Source organism: Nomascus leucogenys, chromosome 18, assembly GCF_006542625.1.
Source record: "Nomascus leucogenys isolate Asia chromosome 18, Asia_NLE_v1, whole genome shotgun sequence".
NCBI lineage: Eukaryota > Metazoa > Chordata > Mammalia > Primates > Hylobatidae > Nomascus > Nomascus leucogenys.
Window position 1 is genome coordinate 50,934,023 of NC_044398.1, and position 25,640 is coordinate 50,959,662.

The 25,640-nt window shown below is 37.8% G+C and overlaps 1 protein-coding gene across 4 annotated transcripts in view; it reads left to right on the top strand.

Moving 5' to 3' along the window:
- Nucleotides 1–25,640, top strand: part of ZNF438 (zinc finger protein 438) — a 186,756-nt gene that overhangs the window by 32,403 nt on the left and 128,713 nt on the right. For all 4 annotated transcript variants that reach the window (XM_030798442.1, XM_030798445.1, XM_030798443.1 and 1 more), the window contains exon 2: nt 13,943–14,000. The gene's annotated coding sequence lies outside the window, so the exon portion shown is untranslated. The remainder of the gene's footprint in view (nt 1–13,942; nt 14,001–25,640) is intronic.

Below are 25,640 nucleotides of genomic sequence, written 5' to 3' on the forward strand. Positions count from 1 at the left end.
TTTTATGGACTGGCCTAGTAATGACATGAGTCATAGTAATGTTGTTTCTATAGGATAAATGTTTTGGGCTTCAAAAGCTGTCTTAAATTTGACTTTCAGATTTTTTCTTTTCCATTTGGAAACCGCTTGGATAACAGCACAATTCTAGTGCTTTTTGTTATTTCTGCTAAAAGTGTGCTTTATCTGGTATGTATCTATGTGGCTACAGTGTTGATTTTCCATCTTCTGATATGAATCAAAGCTATCATTGCACAGATGCAGTTGAAATGTTGTTTTATTTTCTTGACCAGATTCAGAAAGTGTAAGGAAATAGAGAAATCTTTTTATAAATTGTTTAGTTTTCAAAGTGTTTGTTCTTCAAAGTTAAGGATTCCCTCTGTAAACTATATTATGATATACTGTGTTATATACCATGAAAGTATGAAAAATGAAAAAAAAAGAAAATTGTTATAAACAGAAAGTGAGAGATTGGTGTGTTTTCACTATTGAAGTCAAATAGAATGCAGAAGGTAAACAATAAAGGATAAAATACCTAGCTTTAAAAATACTTTAATAACCATGAGCTTATGATCATAATCGTCTTCATTACTAGCTATTGTTATCATTAGTAATACTTGATTTTTTTTTTTTTTTTTTGAGACAGAGTCTCGCTCTGTCACCCAGGCTGGAGTACAGGGGCACAATCTCAGCTCACTGCAAGCTCTGCCTCCCGGGTTCACGCCATTCTCCTGCCTCAGCCTCCTGAGTAGCTGGGACTACAGGCGCCCGCCACATGCCCGGCTAATTTTTTGTATTTTTCTTAGTAGAGACGGGGTTTCGCCGTGTTGGCCAGGATGGTCTCGAACTCCTGACCTCGTGATCCGCCTGCCTCGGCCTCCCAAAGTGCTGGGATCACAGGCATGAGCCACTGCACCCAGCCAATACTTGATATTTTAAAGCAGGAAACAGCAACTGTTAAGGCCACTCCCTTTGTAAAATGGATCTATATGAGTTTCATTTCCTTTAATAAATGAAACTTTAGGCTGAAACTCTCAAATTCCCTTATCTCCAACATGCAAAGTTAATTTCATCCACATCTATCTTGTGAAAGTATCTTTCTTTCTATATCAGTTAGAATGCTTTCAGCTGGTAAGTGACAGAGACCCAACTGAAAGTATCGTATATAATAATTGCATTTTATTATCTCATGTAACTAGAAATCTGGAAGAAAGATGGCTTTTCAGTTGGCACATATAGCAGCTAAGCATTATCGTCAGACTCTCTGGCTCTGTCTTTTCATTCTACTGTCCTGATAAGTTGGCTTTTGTCTTCAGACTTTCCCCCTCCTCATCTCAAGATGGCAGCTTTAACTCCAAGAATGACATACTCATATGAAATCACCCATGACTGTAAGAAAAGAAGATGTCTCTCTTATGTCTTTTTTTAAAATGAAGAAAACTTTCTTAGAAGCTTCCTAGAAAACATGACCTCATTAGCCAAAATTGCATCCTATAACCCATTTCTAAGCCAGTCAGTGGTGAGGGGTATAGAAGTCCTATGTCTGGCTTAGACTAGTCAAGATTCACGGCCCTCCACTCCTCTCAAGGTGAAAAAAAAAAATAGGATTTTGTTATTCGGAAAGAAGGGAAGACTAGGTGGGCAACCACTTGTGTCTGCCGTATCTTCCAAGGACAATTTATTTGCCTAGACCGTTAATTCCTTTCTGCCTCTTAGAAGACTTCGTTAATAATTTCTTTTTGCCTTCATTTTCAGTCTTCTCATTCTTTTTCTTCAAGCTTATTGAAGGAAGAGTCTTCAGTAAGCTGCCTTCATTTTTTTCCCCTCCCATTTATTCCTTAAATTCCTTGCAATCTGGATTTTGTTCCACCTAATAAGAAACCTTCCTTTCTGTCAACAACAATGACCACCTGATTCCCAAATCCTTTGCCAGTGTCGTTTGTTTTCTGGATTTTCTATTCTCTGTTTCATTTGTTTGTACATTATTCTTTATTATTTCCTTCCATCTGCTTGCTTAGGTTTTGTTTGCTTTTCTTCTTGTAGGTTCTGTCTTAAGGTGGAAGATTAGATTATCCACTTGAGATCTTTCTTTTTTAATATAGGCATTTATAGCTACAAATATCTTTCTGAGTATTATTTTCTTTAGCTGTAGCCAATAAATTTTGGTATGTTGTGTTTTAGTTCTCACAGACCTCAAGGTATTTTCTAATTTTCTCTCTGATTTCTTTGACCCATTGGTTATTTAGGAGTGTGGTTCCCTCCCATCTTTGTGAATTTCCTAAAATTCCTTCTGTTACTGATTTGTATTATAATTGCATTCCATTGTTTAAGAGAACATTCTTTGTGTGATTAATCTCTTTAAATTATTGAAGGTTGTTTATGGCCTAGCATATGGTCTCTTTTGGAAAGTGTTTCGTATGCACTTAAGAATGCACATTGCCTTGTTGGTGGAGTGTTATATAGTTGTCTGTAGGTCTAGTTGTCTTACAGTGTTGTTCAAATCTTCTGTATTCTTGTTAATTTTCTTCCTGGTGGTTTTATCTAGTATCGAAAGAGGGAAGTCTCCAATTATTATTTTTGAGTTGTGTATCCCTTCAACTCTGTCTTTTCTTCCTTCTCTTGTTAAGTGCATATATGCTTCTAATTGTTATATCTTCCTGATGGGTTGACCCTTCTGTCATTATGAAGTGTTTCTCTTTATTTCTAGTAATATATTCTTGCTTTAAAATCTATTTTGCCTGATTCTTTTATGTTTACTGTTTGTATGGTATAGCTTTTACTTTCAACCTATTTGTATGATTGAACCTAAAATGTGTCTTCTGTAGATTTTATATAGTTGGGATCTTTGTTCTTTTTCTTTTATAAAAATACATCCTGATAATCTTTCTTTGATTAGATTCTCCCTTGCCTCAGCTTCTTCAAAAGACATAAAGTAAAAATTACAACAGTGTATTGTTGGGTTTGACATAATAGGTATATCAATAATAGCACAAAAAAGTTGGGGAGGGAAATGGAGCTAATAGAGGAAGTCTATTTTGCTGAAAGTAAGTATAAATCAGAAGTGAAATTCTTATAAATCAGGATGTACACTGTAAACCCTGGAGCAACCACTAAGAAAATAATTCTATAATGTGTCTGGAAGTATATCTCTTTGTATTTATCCTATTTAGAATTTGTTGAGCTCCTTGAGGGATGTGTAGATTAATATTTCTTTTTCTTTTGTCAAATTTGGAAAGATTTCAACCATTATTTATTTTTTGTTCTTTTTCATTCATTTTTTTTTTTTCCTCTCTCTGAGACAGGGTCTCACCCTGTCACTCAGGCTGGAGTATAGTGGCACCATCTCAGCTCGCTGCAGGCTCTACCTCACTGCAGGCTTAAGCAGTCCTCCCACCTCAGACTCCTGAGTAGCTGGAACTACAGGTGTGTTTCACCCTACCTGGTTAATTTTTAATATTTTTTATAGAGACAGGGTCTCACCATGTTTCCCAGGCTGGTATCGAATTCCTGGGCTCAAGCAATCCTCCCACCTGGGCCTCCCAAGGTGCTGGAGGTACAGATGTGAGCCACCATGCCTAGCCTCATTATTTCTTTAAATATTATTTCTGCCTCTTTTTTCTCCTAATGGCATCTGTTTTAGTCCATTTTCTGTTACTATAACAGAATACCAAAGACCAATACCAATAAGGAAAAGAAATTTATTTCTTACGGTTCTGGAAGCTGAGAAGTCCAAGAGCATGGTGTGAGCCTCTGGTGAGAGCCTTCTTGCTGGTGGGAATTCTCTGCAGAGTCCCAAGGTGGCACAAAGCATCACACACTGAGGAGGGCACATGAGTGAGAACCAAACTGGATTTTATAAACAGATGTACTCTTGTGATAGCTAACCTACCTGCATGATAACCCATTAATCCAGTAACTTATTAATCTACTAATCCATTCATGACAGCAGAACCCTCATGACCCAGTCACCTCTTAAAAATACTACCTCTCAATACTTCTGCATTCAGGACCAAGTTTCCAATACAGTGAACCTTTGGGGAACACATTTAAACCATAGCATTCCACCCTGGGCCCCCAAAATTTATCTCCTGCTGGTGTTTAAAAATACACTCATTCCATCCCAGTAGCTCCAGAGTCTTCATTCTATCATGCATTCAAAAGCCCAGAGTTCCAAGTCTCATGTAAATCAGATTTGAGTGAGACGCATGGTGTAATTTGCCTTCAGGCGGATTCTTTTCAGCTGTGAGCCTGTTAAATCAAACAAGTTACCTACTTCCAAAATATAGTGGTGGAGCAGGCATAGGACAGACATTGCCATTCCGAAAGGGAGCAACAGGAAAAAATTAAGGAGTAACAGATCCCATGTAAAATGAAAACCCAACAAGGAAAACAGCATTACATCTTAAACAGCTGGAGAATAATCTCCTTTGACTCCATGTCCTGCATCCTGGGCACACGGGTGCAGAGTTGGGCCCCCAAAGCCTCAAGTGGCTCCACCCCCATGGCTTTACTATGCTCAGTCCATATGTCAGCCCTTGTAGGTTACAGTTGGGTGCCTGTGGCTTTCGCAGGTTGGACCTGCATGCTGGTGGTATAGTTCTGGGGTCTCAGCAGCATTCCTGCTCCCACAGCTCCATTAGGCATTACTTTAGTGGGGACTCTGCTGTGGCCTTGCTTCTGGCTGCACTAGGCATTGCCCTAGTAGGGGCTCTCAGCAATGGGTCTACCCTTATGACAAGTCTCTGCCAGGGCACCAGTCTTTTTGGTATATCCTTTGAAATCTACGTGAAACTACCATAGCCCCACATCTCTTACATTCTGTACACCTGCAGAATTAGCACCTTGTGGATGCCACCAAAATTTATAGCTTGTGCCTTCCAGAGTGGTGAGTTGAGCCACACTTGCTGCTACTTGGGTCATGGCTGGGGCAGCCACAGAGCATTGCCCTGGGGTGCAGGGAGCAGAGTCCTGAGGCAGTCCTGGACAGCGGGCTGTGCAGAATGCCATGGATGCCATGGGCTCCCACAAAACCATTCTGCACTCCTAGGCCTCTGGGCCTCTGATGGGAGGAGCAGCTTTGCAGATGTGTGAAATGCCTCTTGGAGTCTTTCTCTAATTGTCCTGATGAATAGCCTCTGGGTCCCTTGTATCAATATGAATCTCTTTAGCAAATGATTGCTAGGCCACATTCTTGGTTTCCTTTCCTAAACAAGCTTTTTAAATTCTACATAGCTAGCCTGAGGAGAGTTTTCCAAATCTTTCCACTTTGCTTTTCATTTGATTATAAATTCTGTCTTTGTCATTGCTTTGCTCCCAAATCTCACTGTAAGTGGCAAAAAGTAACCACACAGCATCTTGAGTGTTTTGCTGCTAGAAATTTCTTCCACTCCATATGCTAGTTTATCACTCTCAAGTCCAGCATTCCACAAACTCCTAGGGCATGGACATAGCCTTGAGGCATGTCAAGCTGTTTGCTGCTTTGTGACAAGTGTGGCCTTTATTCCAAGTTCTAGTACCTTGCTCCTCATTTCCATCGGAGGCCTCTTCAGAATGACCTTTACATATTTCTATCAACATTCTGGTCATGAGCACCTAAGTAATCTCTAAGAAGATTCAGGCTGGGCGTGGTGGCTTGCACCTGTAATCCCCGCACTGTGGGAGGCCAAGGCAGGCAGATCACCTGAGGTTTGGTGTTTGAGACCAGCCTGGCCAACGTGGCGGAACCCCTCCTCTACTAAAAATACAAAAATGAGTGGGGGCTTGGTGATGTATGCCTGTAATCCCAGCTACTTGGGAGGCTGAGGCAGGAGAATCGCTTGAACCTGGAAGGTGGAGGTTGCAGTGAGCTGAGATTGCACCATTGCATGCCAACCTGGGCGACAGAGCGAGACTGTCTTGAAAAAAAAAAAAGATTCAAAGAGTTTCTCTAGTTGTCTTCAGAACCTTCACCAGAATTACCCTTAATGCTCCATTTAGGGCAATGCAGGTTTTTTTCTATCCAGCTCCTCCACAGTCTTCCAGCTTCTACCCATTACCCAGTTCCAAAGCCGCTTCTTCATTTTCAGATATTATAGCAAAAATACTACATCTTGGTACCAATTTTATGTCTCGGTGTGTTTTCTGTTGCTATAACAGAATACCAAAAAAGAAATTTATTTCTTACAGTCAATAGGCTGGGAAGTCCAAGAGTAAGGTACTAACATCTGGCAAGGGTCTTGCAGATGGCAAGAAGTTTGTTTTGCCCCATGTTCAGCCATAGATTAGTAGCTTGGATTATTCATTCCCCGTCACTCCTGAGCGAAGGAAGCCTTGAGCATGCCCACAGTCTTGTAAACTGCCAGGGATACTTTCATATTAAAGCCTGGCTTCCTAGGAGTTGATCTTGGGGCAGAAGAGCTTATTGTTCAGCCACTGTTTGATCAGAGGTTATACTTCAGCCCCCGAGTGACAGTGAAGCTTCCTTTTTTAATTGATTGATCTGTGTGTGGCTTGTGCCCATATCAAGCTCTGATTGCTCGAGTGGATGCAGCCTCGCACTTGGGAACAGCCTTCCTGACCTCTGTGTTTACTGTGATCTGGCTGTCTCTTTTTCTAGTTCTGTTAAACTTCTGATAGTCCTAATGTGTTGGTTGCTGCTTGTATCGTGGGGCCATGAGCACCTTCTTAACTGCTCTCCACAAAGTTCTTCATTGTTTTTGATATTGTACTTAGGCATTCAGTTCTCCAAGCTCTCTTGGAAATAATGTCAATTCCCTCAGACAGAGAAGAGGAACTTTTTGTCCTTAAGGGCTGCCATCTCCAGTCTGCATCTCCCCACAGGTAGAACCTTGCACCACTGCACAGAAACTGGGGGCAGGAATAGTGACTCACTTCTTCCAGAGTGACACCCCTGCTATAAAAGGGTGTTGGGAGCATGGGCATTAGCCACTTGTCTTCTTGGCTTGCCCCTATGGATATGGAACCTTTGCCCCACCAGCAAGTTGATCTGGGAGTGATAGAAGCCCAGTGTTTTCAGCCTGCTGCACCTAGAATAGAACTTTTGCCCCACAAATGAGGGCTGGCTAGAGTAAGGAAGCCCTGGCCCTCTCAGCTGTGCCTGTACAGAATGGAGACTCTACCATAGAGGGCTAGGGAAAATGAACAGTGCCAGTGGCTTGTTCTACCAGGGTGAAAATGCAGCCCCGGCTTGGGAGCTGAGGGGAAAAGGAGCCCCCATATTCTTGACAGGACCTTCTGGACTAGAGCTCCCAAGTAAGTAAAACAGATTAAGACATAAGTCAGAGCTTGGAGGTACAGGGGAGGTGAGGTGGGAGCGGGTCATGGCTCAAATGCCACTGACAGGCTCTTACTAAGATTTAGAATATTTTCTTGAATGCATGTTGCTCCATTTATTATATACTCTTCAAACAATTTCCAGTGAGTTTAAGTGGTGGTTTTAAACAATTTTTTTTCCAGTTAAATTGTTTTTGTTGGGGAGAAATTCTATGGCACTCTTCATTCCTCCATTCTGGAAGTTGTCTCCTGGTTTTGCTCATTAAAAAAAAAAAAGATATATCTTCAATCTCTCTTAATCTATAAAGGTTACTTTATAGATTCTCAATCTTTAGGTTCCTTCTCCATCCCTTTAAGTTCCATACAGTTTACCTGTTGAAGAACCTGGGAGGTTTGATCTGTAGAATTTCCCACATTCTGGATTTTAATGTGTGCATATTTGTGGTGTAGATCCACACGTTTCTCTGACCTCTGTAATTCCTATAAATTGGCAGCTGTCCATGAACTGGATCAGACTCAGATTTGATTCCTTTGGCAGTTCTATACATAGAATTTAATGAAGTTTAGGATACCTCTGAATCACCTGGTGGGCTTGTAATAATAAAATGCAGATTACTGGGTCCTATGCCTAAACCTTCTGATTCAGGAGATCAGTGGTTGGATCTGAGGGTTTGTATTTCTGGCAGGTATCTGAGTGAGGCTGAGGCTGCTGGTTTGCATAACCTACTTTCAGTGTTTGGTTGCATCTTTTTTTGTGATCTTAGCAGCCATTTATGTGTATTATTGGTATCTATTTGTTCATTAAGGTTTGAAAAATAGTAATTTCTAATTCTTTTTTTTCTTTTTCATTTATTCATTGGAATATTTTTATAAAGAGATAAATGTCCTTATCTCTTATTCGGTTACCCAGTGATAGAGTTCTCAAAAGAAAGGTAACATAAATTCTTGATTTTTTCCCTGTGATATATTTTTTTAAGATAATGAATTGGTTGTGTATCATCTCTTAAAGGTGACCAGTTTTTTAAGAATATTATTAGGAACTTTTAGAATTTAACATATTAGTTGAATCCATTTCAAGTATTACCATCATTGAAGCTCAAATTATTCCATCTTTGGCCAATGGAAGCCTCTTAAAGTTAGCTCCTGAGTCCTAGATTCAGCTGTTTCTCTTAGAAGCCCTACTGTTCAAGGGGTGATCATGTTTTCTCTCAGCCCTTTCTATAGACAGAGATCAGAAGTATGTGCACATATTGAAGATAAAATAAAAATATCTCATAAGTTTATATTGATGCTTCTAATTCAAACGAGACTATGATGGAGATGATAGTGTGTTTAAATCTTCTTTCTGTATCTCTTTCCTCTGTTTTCAAGGATATGAGTGATTATAGAACTGGAAAGTTCTACAATTATTCATTTATTTTCATCCTATAGTGCACACACAACAGTCTCAGAATGACAACACCACACTACTACTCAAAACATTAAAATCCATATTTTTGCATACATTCTCACCCCCTTAATCACATTTAGGACTGGAGATGTCTTCTGAGACTTTATTCAGCAACCATTTAGAGCATTTTCTCTGTCTCACACTCACCGCTAGAAAGGGGATACAAAGAGATGTAAGATATGTCCCTGTTCTCTAAAAGCTAAGACTCAGGGTTATTGGGTTATGTATCATTCTGGTATAGGAAGATGTGGCCATAGAATCTGGGAATCTGTTCTTCTTTAAAAGAAGTTAATGCTAATGTCAATTCTTCTTTACTTGCATGTTTCTTAAAATAAAACCCTTTCTCTCTACTCTTATCAGGGAGCAGCTTCCTTTTGGTGGAGCTCCTTAATACTTTCTAATCTCCCTTACGTAGTGTATTATTAGTCAAGGTTCTCCAGAGAAAGAGAGAGAGAACAAGAGAAAGATATGGAGTTTATTTTAAGGAATTGGCTCACAGGATTTTGGGAGTTGGCAAATCAAATGTGTAGAATACAACAGCAGGTGGTATGCTTGAGTAAGAGTTGATAATAGTCTTGAGTGTAAAAATTGCAAAATAGGCTAGTAGGCTGGAAACTCAGCATTTCTGTGTAGACTTGCCTCTTCTTCAGGTAACTTTTATCTTCGCTGTTAAGGCCTTCATCTGATTGGATAAGGCCCACCACAGTATGGAATCTGCTTTATTTCAAGTCAACTAATTATAAATGTTAATTACATCCACAGAGACCTTCACACAACATCTAGATTAGTATCATACCAAACAGCTGGCCATCATAACTTATCCAAAGTGACTCATAAAATTAACTGTCACATCTAGGTTAACTGTTTATTGCCCAAATGGATATTCTTTCCAAAAAAACTGTAAAATTATATAGTTTTATTGCTTGACTGACAAATTGGTTTCATCATATTGGTGAACCTATAAAATAGTCCTATTAAGAAATTATTTTAAAAATAAAGTTATTTCTAAAACATATTAACATATAGCTATATTCATTAAAGCAAAACAACTGTGTTAACATTAAAAATAACAAATATAATTCTCAGTAAAAGTTTACATACATTATTTAGTTTCTTAGCTATAATTTGTACCTAATATATTTATTAGGTACAATAAATTATTATCTTGTTATCTCTCTATTTCTCTGGAGAACCCTGACTAATAATACACTACATGAGGGAGATTAGAAAGTATTAAGGAGCTCTACAGAATACAGCTCTCTGTATTTTCCTGGAAAAAAAATTTTAAAAATATGGTTGTATTTTATCTTTAATTGCTTCATAAAATTGTAGTCTTTTTTCAGGTTGCATTTTGTGATTGCTACATTTGAAATTATTGATTTTTTTCAAGTTACCATTTTCTATATAAATTGTGATTTTTAAATTTGAGAATGTAATCTCTATGTCGATAATGAGGTACCTGGTAAGTTCAAAGCAAATTCTGTTAAATTTTTATTTTGTAATAGTTTAATATGTAAATATTCTGGCACATACATTTTCACAGCTACTGTTTAAAAAAACAGTAAACTCTATTTACAGCATCTTTATTCAATAAAATTTTTATGACAAAGCTTGTCAAATAAATTGTGTCTGTTATGGAAATCTTTTAAACATCTTAACCAAATTTAGATGCTGCTAAATTGTAGGCATTCTCAAGTTCATTTTATTCTAGTACATAATATAAACTTATTTAAGTAAAAAAATAAGTTCGCCATAAAAATTAAATCTTGAATAAAAGATTTTTGTCTTAGTTTGGGCTGCTGTCTTAAAATACCACATACTGGGTGGCTTAAACAACAATTCATTTCTCACGGTTCGGAAGGCTGGAAAGTCAAAGATCAAGGCACCAGCAGATTGGTTTCTGGTGAGGGCCTGCTTCCTGGTTTGCAGACCTGGTTTGATCTTCTCATTATGTCCTCACATGGCCCTTCCTGGGTGTGTGCACTTGGATGGGGGTGGTGGGGGGGGAGAGAGAGAGATCTGTTTCTTTTTATAACAGCATTAATCTCATCAGGAGGGCCCCACCAACATGACCTAATCTAACGCTAATTAAAGGCACTACCTCTGAATACCGTCACATTGGGTATTAGGGCTTCAGCATAAGAATTTAAGGTGACACAAATGTTTAGTCCATAGTTATTTTCAGTTGACTTTGAATGTAATGTTTGAATGAAAATCATCCATTATGTTGATGATTTTGCAAAGTCTAAGCCTCAAAGAATTCTAAGATAGATAACAAAAAGAGAAAACTGGACTATCATGCTGGAATATTTTTTTAAAATTCAGCATCAGCTTTGTCACAAATATTTTAGTTCTTTTTTTTTTTTTTTTTTTGAGTTGGGGGTATACTCTGTTGCCCAGGCTGAAGTGCAATGGTGTGATCACAGCTTACTTCAGCCTTGACCACCCGAGCTCAAGCAATCCTCCCATCTCATCCTCCCAAAATGTTGGGATTACAGGTATGAACCACCACACCCAGCCTTAGTTCAATTTTTTTAACCCTGTGTGTGTGTATAAACGTTTGTAAATTTTGATTGGTAGAATGTCACATCTTTTGTGGATTCAGTTGTGAAATACGTTTCCCCCAATTTTGATTGGCAATATATTGCAGTTTTGGGCACAGTTGTGAATTATATGTGAACCACAGCCAAGTCCATCATTTTTTAAATTTAGTAAGAACATTGCTCTTTCTATGATGCCGTGCTCAACCAAGGTTTGTAATTGTGTTATCACTGTAAAAACAAATAGAATTGACCCTTATTATTCACAGATTTTGTTTTCATGATTCATCTGCTTACTACAGATTGAGCATCTCTGATCTAAAATCAGAAATGCTCTAAAATCCTAAACTTTTTGAGTGCCAACATGATGCTCAACACAATCCTCAAGGGTCATGCGCAAATGAAATACTCATTAGAGCATTTTGGATTTCAGATTTTTGGATTAGGGATACTCAATGAGTATATAATGCAAATGTTTCAAAATTTTTAAAAACTCCAAATTCAGAACACTTCCGACCCCAGACATTTCAGGTAAGGGATACTGAACCTGTAAAATTTATTTGTAACTGCAAAATCAATACTCATGACACTAGTCATTCAACTGAGTGCATGACTATAAATGGTACAGAATGGTGAAAAATTTGGATTGCTCAACACATTCCTAGTTGACAAGCTGATTTCCTTCAGCTCTCATACACTAAACAAGTCTCCTTTTTGTGGTTCATATAATGCCGTTATTTTTGCTTTTTTTAGGCTTCTTTGTGATTTCTGTGTTTAAAATGACTACCCAGTGTGGAACTGAAGTGCTGTATATTGCTCCTAAGTGCAAGAAGGCTGTGATGTGCCTTAAGGAGAAAATACATGTGACAGATAAACTTATAGTGCTGTTGGCTATGAGTTCAGTGTTAGTGACTCAACAGTAAACAGCCATACATTGCTTAACAACAGGGTTAAATTCTGAGAAATGTATCATTAGGTGATTTTGTCATTGTGAAAATCTCATAGAGTGTACTGATAATGAATCTATAGCTTACTATACACGTAGGCTATTTGGTATAGCCTGTTGTTCCTGGGCTACAAACCTGTACAGTGTGTTACTATACTGAATTCTGTAGGCAATTGTAACACAATAGTAAATATTTATATATCTAAACATAGAAAATGTACAGTGAAAATATAGCTTGATAATCTTATGGGACCGCCTCCATCATATATGCAGTCTTTTGTTGACTGACACATCATGCAGTTTCAAGGCATCTTGAAACAGAAATATACGTAAAATGAGGTTATGTTTGATCAGCTAATTAAAATGTAATCAGAGGCTCTCAGGAGCTCTCAGGAACCCAACCCTGAATTTCCCTTATGAGTAAACAGTTTGGTATTCCCTAATTCAGTGTTCATGGTGACTTCATAGAACTTAACTACTGTGAATAATGAGAACCAACAGTAATTTTATCTTTGTTGTTGAACTTCTAAACCGATTTTTAAGTAGCAATTAAAGCATTGTCAGGTGTTTCATATTCTACAGAATGAACTTCCAGAAGCTTTACTTTGGTTTCATGAATTAGATGAAATCATCAAATCATTATTAGAATTAACTGATTTTTCTAGTTGGTACATCTCCTGATACTGACAGAAAGCTGGCAACATTTAACTGTTAGTTTTTGTTTTAATGGAGCCAACCAGATATCACTTTACTTTGATGATGTAAAAAAGATACTTTAGAATCAGAACTAAGTGCATTTTTTTAAAAGTCATTTGATCTAGATGAAAAGTCATGCTTTAGAGAATAATATGTAAAACACTTTCTCTATCTGCTTTCATTAAATCTGTGCCTTTAAGCTAGCCATGAGCAGGGACAGCAGTATTCAGTATTTCTTCTACATTCATTCAAGACTGGAAGAGTTAGCTGTCCCTACCTGCTCCTGCCTAAGTACACTTTTTCTGCATGGTGCCTGGGTGCTGTCTTTAAGAATGAAGTGTCAGTTACAATACATTTAGAAATGGGTTACTGCTAGGTGTCTTAAAGATTTAACCACATGTGAAATTGACAACTGGCTTCATTGCACATGCATCTCACACACGGCTCAATGAGATTATGGCAGAGCCTAAAAGTACATATAAGTCCTAGCATATTTTAGTGCTATCATTAAAAAAATCATTAGAAAACGAAAAACCCAGGACAAATGGTAAATTGGTGGGACACTGGGACAATGGCCATAAATTGGGACTGTCTCAGGCAAACTGACACACTTTACCAGACATGCGTCCTTTTAAAAATCTTCAAATCCCAAACTCTTGATTACTTTTCCTGTCAAAAAGGCTGTGCCCTGAATATGAATCACTTGTTTGTGACTGTTTACTAATTTCCACAGCATTATGCACATGGAAAAGAATGTGAAGCATTCTTCTTAGCCAGTTTTATTCATTGTGGCATTTCTTTTTTTCTGGAACATTTTCTATTTATCTTAAAACTTTTATTAAATTTTGCATGCTTTCATTTTTAAACTATAGACATGTAATCAATGATGGAATTATTTTCTTCTACATTAGTTCTTTTGTTATCTTAATAAAAATATACAGTAATAAAAATGAAACTTGAAAAGAAGGTACCTTTTACATATATTTGATAAAAATGGATTATCTGAATATGATTATAATAATACTTTGTATTCTGTTACAGAATTAATTAAAAGGATTTATGGTATATCTTATGACTCTACAGGAGCCTTGGGATGTAGGTAAGTGACAGGCATTTTTTTGAAGAGAGATTTCTGAAACATTAAGTAATTTGATCTCATAGGTTCCTGGCAAAGTAGACAGTGGGGCATATCTTACTTCAGCGATTACCTCTTTTCTCTTCAATATAACATTTGTAGAAATATCACATTTACATGAATCTTCATGTAACATTTCCCTAATAGCTAACAAATCATATTTTTCAGGGAATTTTACGCTTATTTTCTATAATAATTAGAATGAGGATATTGTTTATAAGACATAGAAGTGTGGCATGTAGCAAAATTTAAAGCATTAAAAAAAAATTAAATGCAATATGGTACCCTGGGTTATACCTAGGAACTAAAGAAAGACATTAATAGAAAAACAGGTGAAATATAAGTGATCAATTAGAAATTAATCAATGTTAATTTCTTAGTTTTGACGAATGTCCCATGGTTATGTAAGGTGTTTTAACTTTATGGAAAACTGGACGAAGGGTGTATAGGAGCTCTATACTATTTTTTTATCTATCTTGTAAATCTAAAATTATTTCAAAGTAAGTTTACTTGAAGCACAAAAGTCAGTTTATTGATTCAAAATGTATAGTTTAGAAGTAGATTTTCTGGACCATAGTTTAAAAAAATAAAAAAAATTAATTAAAAAAATCCAGATTACATAAAAATGATTCAAGGAAATACATGGCTATAGGTTTCATTTTTCAGTTTATAGGAAGTATGCAATTTTATTTTTTTAACATTGATGATATAGTTTGGATTTGTGTCCCTGCCCTAATCTCATGTAATTTCCAATGTTGGAGGAGGGGCCTGATGGGAGGTGATTGGTCATGGGGGCGAATTTCCTTCTTGCTGTTCTTGTGATAGTGAGTGAGTTCTCATGAGATCTGGTTGTTTAAAAGTGTGTAACACCTGCCCCTTCACACTCTTCCTCTTGCTTCAGCCATGTAAGATGTGCCTGCTTCCCCTTTGCCTTCCGCCGTGGTTGAAAGTTTCTTGAGGCCTCCCTGGCCGTGCTTCCTGTGCAGCTCGAGGAACCATGAACCAATTAAACCTCTTTTCTTTATAAATTACCCAGTCTCAGATAGCTCTTTATAACAGTGCAAGAAAGGACTGATACAATGGGCGTGGTGTTTGCGGTCATCTCCTCGTACTTGGTTACAGGCTTTCTCTTTGATACTTTAAGCCACTTGTGTTCTTTGGTCCTTTTGTGTAACTTTTTCTGTTATTCCAAGCAGGCCCTTTAAATGGTTCCCAGTACACTTCTTTTTCTTTTCTTTAGTGTATTGTTTAGAGACAAAAGTCCAATAATGTGACTCAGTGGTTTGGAGTTGAGACCCCATTAGTATAGTTTTGTTCAGTGACACTACTTGAGCTTCTAGGTCAAGTAGTAGACACGGTAGACCTATTGTTAACGAGTATGAATAAAGATGAACATAACTCTTACATATCCACTTCTGTAATTGAGCTAAAATAATACAGAATCTATTGCTGTCAGATAATAGAAATTCTCAGTTTCTAAAATGGACTCTAGCATGATAACTATTTTAAATTTCTATAAATATTAAAAGACTTATAAGAAGGAAACTTTGTAGTTTGCTGAAATTCTTATATAACTTTTCATTAATAAAAGTAAAGTAGCCATGCAGGTCTTGTAGATGGTTTCCTGCTTCTGCTGCCAAATTTAATAATTTTAGTTAAATTTCATAAAGGGAAATATAAATATATTATACTTAAAGGATATAGACACTTAAAACAACAGTCCTATGCCTAAATAACTCTTGCAGAATAATTGTCCGGCTTGGAAATTTCTGTGTTGCTTGGTAGTCTTTAGCCAGAATTGGTGTTAACAGTCTCATGTTAATAGAATTATAGTTAATAGAATTATAATCTACTTTTTAGTTGTTTAACATGATTGTGCTAACCTCGGTCGGGAAGTTTAGAAAAAGACAGGATGGCTGGGCGCGGTGGCTGACGCCTATAATCCCAGCACTTTGGGAGGCTGAGGCTGGCGGATCATGAGGTCAGGAGATCGAGACCATCCTGGCTAACATGGAGAAACCCCGTCTCTACTAAAAATACAAAAAATTAGCCAGGCGTGGTGGCAGGCGCCTGTAGTCCCAGCTACTCGGGAGGCTGAGGCAGGAGAATGGTGTGAACCCAGGAGGCGGAGTTCTCAGTGAGCCGAGATCGTGCCACTGCATTCCAGCCTGGGTGACAGAGCGAGACTCTGTCTCAAAAAAAAAAAAAAAGAAAAAAGATAGGATGGTTTTCTCAGGCCAAGTTTAAATTACATTGATCATGTAATAGTTCACACAAAACAAGCAAATAAGAAAAACTTTTATTCTGTGCTAGAAGAGCATTAAAAGTGTTGTTTTTAGGGACATGCTTACCATTCAGCTGATTGTAATTTGTGGTCATCAAAGTGTAAATAAGAATAGCTAGTATATATTGAACTTTTTTTTTTTGAGATGGAGTCTCACTCTGTCACCCATGCTGGAGTGCAGTGGCGCAATCTCGGCTCGCTGCAGCCTCCGCCTCCCGGGTTCAAGTGATTCTCCTGCCTCATCTTCCTGAGCAGCTGGGATTACAGGTGCGTGCCACCATGCCCAGCTAATTTTTTTGTATTTTTAGTAGACACATGGTTTCACCATGTTGGTCAGGCTGGTCTCAAAATCCTGACCTCATGATCCACCTGCCTTAGCCTCCCAAAGTGCTGGGATTACAGGTGTGAGCCATCACACCCAGCCTGAACATTTTCTAGGTACCAGGCACTTTACTTACATTATCTCATATAATTTTCATAATTACCTATGAGATAGGTTGGAATTCCCTTTACAGATGAGGCTGAGAGAGAACAGCTGTCTCCAGTCTAATTCTGAGATGGGGAGGCGGACAGAACAAGTGCCTATTATGTACAGTACCTACTGTTTGTTCATGATATAAGCAGCTCCCAGGAAATGCCGTCATGTTTCCATAGACACGTAGTAAACTTCAGATTACTTCAGCTTTTCTACGTAAGAATATCTGACCACACTGGGTGACCTAGAGTGGATTCTCCTAGGGTGAGCAGCCTGGAGTAAGGACTTGTGTTTCTTGTCTAGCTTTGCACTGGCTCATTCTGCAGTCCCCTGACATGTCAGTTGTTCCCTGTCACCTGATTAATTGCTGAGCACACTCATCGTGTGCTTCGTTGATCACATGCCAAGAACTTTTGGCAGCTCTGGGGAACATGCTCTCCACATGCCTCCTGGTAACTGTTGGGCAACTAGAAGTTCCTAGTTGTTGTGAGAACTTTGATCCAGAAACTGCAACACATGCCAGAGACCAGGGATGGGGTAGTTGAGCAGCTGACAGGTGAAATGTAGCTATTCAGATTGTTAGTTGGTCAGGAGTCAGAAATAGAGTAGGCATGTGACTCTAAAAAGTGGTTTTTGAAGAGGATTATGATGGTTGGCTATGGACTTCATATTTATGTAGACATAAAATAATTCTAACTTCTTTTTGAGGAAGAGTCATAAAAGTACAAAATCTCCTTGGCTATCTTCTCTTCTTTATGGTCTCTAAAAGTTGACTTTCTCAGGGCTCAGTCCTTAGCCTTCTGTATTTATTTTCCACACGATCTCATGTGATCCCGTGTTTTAAATGCCATCTGTTCTCCCAAATTTACAATTTCTTTACTTTGGTCTCTCCCATGAGTTCTAGACTTATTTTTATTCTTTTCAATATTTCCATTTTGGAGTCTAATAAACATTTCAAACTTAGTATGTCTAAAATGTAAATCTTGAACTTTTCTCCCTGGGTAAATGATATACCCAGTTGTTCCAGGCTAAAAACTCAAAGTCATGTGTGACTTTTTCTTTCATATCCCACATTCAGTCCATTAGTAAGGCTTACATGCCTTCCTTTTAAAATGTATCCCAGATTACCCCTACCCTACTCCTCACCCTTACTGCCCTATTGTAAGTCACTGTCATAAGTCACCTAGGTGATAATATTGTCTTTTAACTGGCCTTCCTTATCTCCTCATTGTATCTCTCCAGTCAGTCCTCCATATAGGAGTAAAAGGTGTTTTTTTTTTTTTAATGTTAAACAGTTTCTGTCATTCCTCTGTTCAGAACCCTTCAGTGGCTACCCAGCACACACAGGATAAAACGTTGTCTCACATGTTCTAACAGGCCTGCTGACTTTATCTCCTGTCACTCACTGTCCTGCTCACTCTCCTCTAGCCACACTTGCCTTCTTGCTATTCCTTAGATACTCCCAAGTCCATTTGTAATCAGCCAACTTCCCCTGGTTCCATGATCCCACACCCCTCACTTCAACCAGTTTAGTCTGGTACCAGTGGAGGTAGATTTAGAGAGAAGAAAAGTGCATATCCAAGACTCTCTAGCACATATAGCAGTAGAGTCACAATAAAAATATTACAGCTTTTGCATTCCTAATTTCTGTAATTTGGATTGCTTTCAAGTATAAGAAGGACTGGATTTAGAGCTACAGAAAAGTCACAGCTAGAATCAATGGGGAAAACTTACAGAGAGATTTCTCCTCAGTTTAAAGAGTGCTACAAAGAGACCTAGACTCCCACACAATAGTAGTGGGAGACTTTAACACCCCACTGTCAATATTAGATCAATGAGACAGAAAATTAACAAGGATATCCAGGACTTGAACTCAACTCTGGACCAAGCGGTCCAGATCTGTCAAAGATTAGAGGGTTGTAGACGCATGATGTTATTTCTGAGGCCTCTGTTCTGTTCCATTGGTCTATATATCTGTTTCGGTACCAGTACCATACTGTTTTGGTTACTGTAGCCTTTTAGTATAGTTTGAAGTCAGGTAGTGTGATGCCTCCAGCTTTGTTCTTTTTGCTTAGGATTGTCTTGGCTATGTGGGCTCTGTTTTGGTTCCATATGCAGTTTAAAGTAGTTTTATCCAATTTTGTGAAGAAAGGCAGTGGTAGCTTGATGGGGATAGCATTGAATCTATAAATTACTTTGGGCAGTATGGCCATTTTCATGATATTGGTTCTTCCTATCCATAAGCATGGAATGAAAGCTGAAATTACTTTTTGTTCCATAAGCTGCAGGATGGATATCATGTTAGCAGGCATGAAAACAACATTAATGTCCTTGTACATCTCCATTAGAGCTGTTGGGTGACTAGGTGCGTTTTCATTGAGCAATCATATTTTGAAAGGAATCTTCTTCTCTGAACAGTGACTCTCAACAGTGGGCTTAAACTGTTCAGCAAACCATACTGTAAACAGACATGCTGTCATCCAGGCTTTGTTGTTCCATTTACAGAGTAGAGTAGATTTAGCATAATTATTCATGGCCCTAGCATAATTCTTAATGGCCTCAATGCAAATGAAACAGCCTTATATTCGAAGAAGATATCATATAAGACTTTCATAGCTAGAGAGGGAGAGTCAATGCTTGGCTTCAAAGCTTCAAAGGAGAAGCTGACTCTCTTGCTAGGGGCTAATGCAGCTGGTCACTTGAAGTTGAAGCCAATGTTCATTTACCATTTTGAAAATAATATACACTAGAAATATGGATAAACTTCAAAAACATTATACTGAGTAAAATAAGCCAGATACAGAATACCACAACTGATTCCATTTACTGCTCTAGGTTAGTATATCAGAAGTGTGAGAAAAGACAAATTTACTGTATGGTGACAAACAGTGGACAAGTTGTTGCATGCAGCTAAGGGTGGGTTGTGATTGATCTGGAGGCAGTACAAGGGAACTTTGTGGGATAATGGTTGTGTTCTGTATCTTGATTCTGGTGGTTATTATATGGAGATATAAATTTGTCCAAGCCCACTGAAAAGTACACTTAAAATTTATGTATTTTATTGTATGTAAACTATTATCTCAGTAACATTGCTTAAACCCTGGTACACAAATTTTGAAAGTTATTTTACTAGCAAAAGATTAACTTCTGTCTAGTGTTAGAAGACCTTTGTGTAATGCTAAAACTTAGTCACCATGAAAAATCCATTTAGATAAATCAGTGTATACAATATACATAAAAATATATGAATTAAAAGTCCTTAAATAAGGAAAGAGAGTAGATGAATTCTCAACATACTTTCTAGTCTGTGGTTTGATGTATTGGAATCCTCAGAATGAGCTGATGTACATTTCCAGTTTCTTGAATTGATGTTTGGTAGTACCCTTGACGCTAAGAAGCAGTCAGATAAAACGAAATAATTACAACCTGTTCTTGGTTCTGCTTTCTTGTTCTTAACTTCTTGAGTTGAATTTTATTTCATGTTTTTTAACTAGAAAAACTGGTTAGAAGACATACCAACATACCAATGTCCCTTAGAATCTTTTTTTTTTTTTGGAGACGGAGTCTCACTCTGTCACTCAGCCTGGAGTGCAGTGGCACAATCTCGGCGCACTGCAACCTCTGCCTCCCAAGTTCAAGCAGTTCTCTGCCTCAGCCTCTCGAGTAGCTGGGACTACAGGCGCCCACCACCATGCCCGGCTAGTTTTTGTATTTTTAGTAGAAACGGGATTTCACCATATTGGCCAGGCTAGTCTTGAACTCCTGACCTTGTGATCCGCTAGCCTCAGCCTCCCAAAGTGTTGGTATTATAGGCATGAGCCACCATGCCAGACCCAGAATCTATTCCTTCTTTTAGGAATGGATCCCCTAGAGTTTAGCTAAGCACATGGCTGCCCATCTAGAAACTGTGCTTCTCTCCTTCTTTTACAGCAACATGTGGCTGTGTGACTAATGAGAGGTGAATGGTAATGTGTGTAAGATCACCTCCATTAAGCCACTTACCCTAGACTTTTTTTTTCCTTTTCTGCTGGCTGGGATGTTACACCAGTTACAATAGCCGTCTTAGTTGGAAACTACTTTGGAAACCACGTGGAAGATGGCAGAGCCAGCCTGGGTCCACAGGTGATCTTGTGAAACACACCTTCCCCTGTCACCCCATATTTTGGCATGAAAAAGAAGAATTTCTTTCTCACTGGAGCTACTTTTGAGTCTCTTTGTTATGGCGGAAAGTTTATACACTAATATAAAATGGAAAGCATTTCAGAGTTTTAAGTTTTTCTTTATACTGTTTGGCTATATTCTCTATATATTGGTATGGTATTCTCAATTAAAGTAGTTTTTAAAATACATATGGTTACATGCCAAGAGTTCCTTTTTGATTAATTATTTAAGAGAATGTTTTGCAAATTTCCAAGTTACTTTTAAGCTTTTGGTACTAATAATAGAATGATGTTAATATATGGCATTCTGCTTTTCTAGATTTTTATGGTCGTATTTCTGGACTAGCCTATGATCAGTTTTCATAAAGTTACACAGACCTTTTTAAAGAAGTTTTCTTCATGAGATACCTAAATACCTATTATGTTGTTGAACTTTATTATTTTTTTTGTCTGATCTCTCAAAGCCTTAAAGTTGTAAATCACTGATTTCTTACATTAATTTTAATTATTTATAGTTCTATAAGTTTTTATTTTGGTGTATGTGTTAATGTGTTATTTACTGTCAACATCTCAATTGAGGATTATACCTTTTATCAGAGTAATATGACTTCTTTCTTTTTTTTTTTCATTAAATAAAGGGTCTTGCTTTGTCACCAAGGCTGGAGTGCAGAGGCACGATCATAGCTCATTGCACCTTCCAAACTCTAGGGCTCAAGTGGGCAATCCTCCTGGCTAGCTGGGACTATAGGTGTGCCACTACACCTGGCTAATTTTTCTTTTTAATTTTTTTGTAGAGATAGGGCCTTGCTATATTGCCCAGGCTGGTCTTGAACTTCTGGCCTCAAGTGATCCTTCTGGCCTAGCCTCCCAAAGTGCTGGGATTACAGGTGTGTCCCACTGCACCCAGCCATGACTTTCTAATTTATGACTTGTGTTTTGTTTTAGCTGACATTGATATTGCTACCTTAGTTTATATTTCTCCATAAATCTGTGCTTCCTGTTATATTTACACTTTCTTTGTCATTACTTTTAGATATGTTTCATAAAAGTAGAACATAGTTGGATTTCATTTTTTACCCCCAAAAGAACTTTGTCTCTTAACAAATATTTAATGCGTTTAAATTTGTTTCCAAATTGTTCTAATTGGTTTTTTTGATCTTCTTTTCAGCTTTTTGTTTGAAATTCTTCCTTGTTTTCATTGTGTTTTCGATTTTTTGCTGTTTTGATTTAAAGTTTTATGTTTAATTTGGTTTTCATTTTTAACTTATTGTGCATCTAGGGCTTTGCGAAAGGATTATTTTAAAGATTTTTTTTAACTTTAAATTTATATGATGCCTATCATTAACAGTTAAGAATAGGATGGTATCTCTTGATAAATGAGAAATTTAATATGTTTTTACTTAACCGCGTCTCTGTTTTCATTAATATGGTCTAAGATTTTTAACTCAGACTGTTACTAAATTATAATTTTAAATAATTTATGCACAATTTATTTTATTAACTTTTATATGGGCATAAAGAATATGAAAACCCTAAGTTGTCACAACCTTAATTTCCACTTTTTCAAGTATTTATCAAAAGGAATCTTAAACCATCAAAATTATACTCTGATATCCTATTACTCATTATTTTCTTGATTTATTTTCATATTATATCTTTAAAAAATACTGTTTTCATTTTTTCTGTTGCCCACATTCAAACTATTTCTTTGCTCATTGGACTAGGAGAAAAGAAGTAGAAATCGTCAGATTTGAAATTAAGATACCAAATTATGTATTTGGTATTTTCTATAGCAAAGTCTAAGGCCTGGAACATATTTAGGATTATTGGATTAACGGATTTTATGGTGATGGGTTTTATGGGGAGATTGCCAGTTATTTAGTAGCTTTGTAAGCTTGTGTTCTAAGATGTCCCTGTCAATTACTGCATCACATAGCACAGTGCCTGGCACTTAGATTCTCATTAATATTTGTTCCGTGACAGAAGGTGTCCTCTGTTGCTTTCGAGTCTCTGAAACTGTTTTCCCCATCTTGAATGTGCCTAGTCATCTGACCTCTCAAATGGGCACCAACTTCATTCTCTCTATATAATAAGGGACCTTGTATGGAGCTTTCCTAGTTTTTTTCAGAACATGCTTGAGGACCATTTAGGGAAGCAGGGTCTTAGAGGACATTCAGTCTTGTGTTGGAAAGGACTGAAAGGACTTCCTTCCTTGGGGAAGGAAGAACTCTGTAGCAGTTGCTAGGGGTAATATTATATCTTTAAGAAGACAATGCTTCACTAAGTTACTTTTAGACATAGAAGGCTTCTCTTTAATTTTTTTTTTCTTTTTTAGTGGATGATTATGTAGCTAGACTACCAAGAGGTAGGGAGTGAAGTAAAGCTGAGAACAGCCTCTCCAGGATTATCAGGTCAGGGTGAAGTTCTTGGCAAGAGACTCGATTTAGAGTGGTATTCTGGAAAGCACATGGGCTCAGGAGGCAGGAGACTTTTATTCTAGCTTGGGTTCTCTGTTCTTGTTTGTAACTGTGGCAAACCATTTAACTTTTGTGAGTCTCAGACTAGATTTATTAAATGAGGAATCTGACTCAAAGATCCTTTCTAACTTTAAAATTCTGTGTCTGACCAGAGGACCAGGGTAGAACAAGGAGGTTTCTACTCGATAGCGTGTTTATTTTTAATTTCATTTTGTAAGGTCAAGAGGAATAAACCATTTATCTTACTGCTTTGAACAGGGGGATTAGAAGAAGGAATCACATGTGGCTCACATGTTTATGTTCTGACTTCATATTAGGTAAGTGACATGAGGCATGTTGCAATCAGTTGTCCCTATTGTAACACATGGGAATAATCTGGTCCTAGAATGACTCAGAAGAATGTTTGTTGTTGTTGTTGCTTGTTCTGTTTTTGTTTTCTTGAAACAAGATTTTACTCCATCACCCAGGCTAGAACACAATAGCTTGATGATAGCTTACTGCAGCCTTGAACTCCCAGGCTAAAGCGATCCTCCCACCTCAGTCCCCTGAGTAGCTGGGACTACAGGCGCGCATCACCTGCCTCAGCTAATTTTTTTATAGAGGCAGGGTCTCCCTGTCTTACACAGGCTGGTCTCAAACTCTTGGTCTCAAGCAATCCTCCTGCCTTGGCCTCCCAAAATGTTGGGATTACAGGCCTGAGCACCTGCACCTAGCCGGGAATGTTAAATCACCATTTTTTCCTTGGAGAAAACTTGACAAAACTATTTATCTAGATTCCCAGAAGGTTATCACCTTTCCCACTGGGATATGCGTGTGTCTCAAAATTGAGGATACTGGGAGGTAGGCGTGTTGTATGCTACCAATCAACCATAAGGCTGCGGGTCACACTGAACATCTTTCATTGAACTCCTGAGTGGTGAAACGGCTGCTAGCACTAAAGTTGTGTTTCACAAGGGCAGTAACAGGATGCTGCCCTAGCTGGCTATCTGTTGTAAGTTGAGATGGGCATGGTCACACGCAGGGTGGGCAGAGAGAGTTTTCAAATAATGAACATGTCACAGTTGTGAAAGAGCTGGGAATGAGTGCAGACTGAATATATATGCAGCAAAGGGTGACTCTTTTTGAAGAAAGGCTTTGTTCTGCCTGGATTCTGGAGGAGGAGCCACCAGAACAGCACAGAAAAGACTGGACAGTGGGCTTTGGTTGCTTTTCTTCTCTGTGGTCATCACATTGAGGACTAAAAAATAGTTGAAAAGTTTTATTTCCCTCTCTATCAAGAGCTTCCGGGGGTGAGAGAGAGTTGTTTCATTTCAGAAATGTGTTTTGTTTTAGTAAATACATATCATGAATTGAATAAATGCAAATAAAATTCAAAATAAATTAGAAACTTGAATTAAAAAATGTACGTGATAGGCTTTTAAGTGCCACTGTATGGTAGGCTCTGGTAGGGATGCAGAGATCAACATTCAGTAAAGTCTGCCCTCAGGAACTTGGGTGAGGCCAACAGATAAATGGCTAATATTTATTATGTTTCATTCAGTTTTTGTGGAGCATCTACTCTATGCAAGGCAACAGGACTTAAAAGTAAGGCAGAGAAGATTGAGTCTCTGTTTTCAAGGCATTTATAGTCCTGAGGGATATGAGTAAATAGGTAACTAGAGTGCCAGGTACATGAGGGCATACAGGGGAGAATAATAGAATGTGTGGGATTGACTGTGTTCTGAGATTAGAGTGAGACAGCCCCAATGTGCCAATACTTTTCAGATTTCTAGAGTCTTTAAGTCTTCTAGAACTACAGCGTTAACTACTGGAGGAAACATTATTGTATGTTTTTGTAGGTATAGCTGCTTTATATTAATGAGTCCATAGCTGAGCATCTGGAAGGAAAAAAAAATGTTGATGCCTGTGCTTTCTGTATTCAGCTGATGATGAAGATGATGATGATTGAATTGCCCTCTACTAGCTACAAATTATATCTAGAATTTTAAATTTGAAATTAAAGGGAGACACCTTTTGATCAAACATTGTTCCCTATTAAGTTACAGTAAAAGTCTTGAACTTTAAATCTATTTTTTTTTTTTAATTATACTTTAGGTTTTAGGGTACATGTGCACAATGTGCAGGTTTGTTACATATGTATCCATGTGCCATGTTGATTTCCTGCACCCATTAACACGTCATTTAGCATTAGGTATATCTCCTAATGCT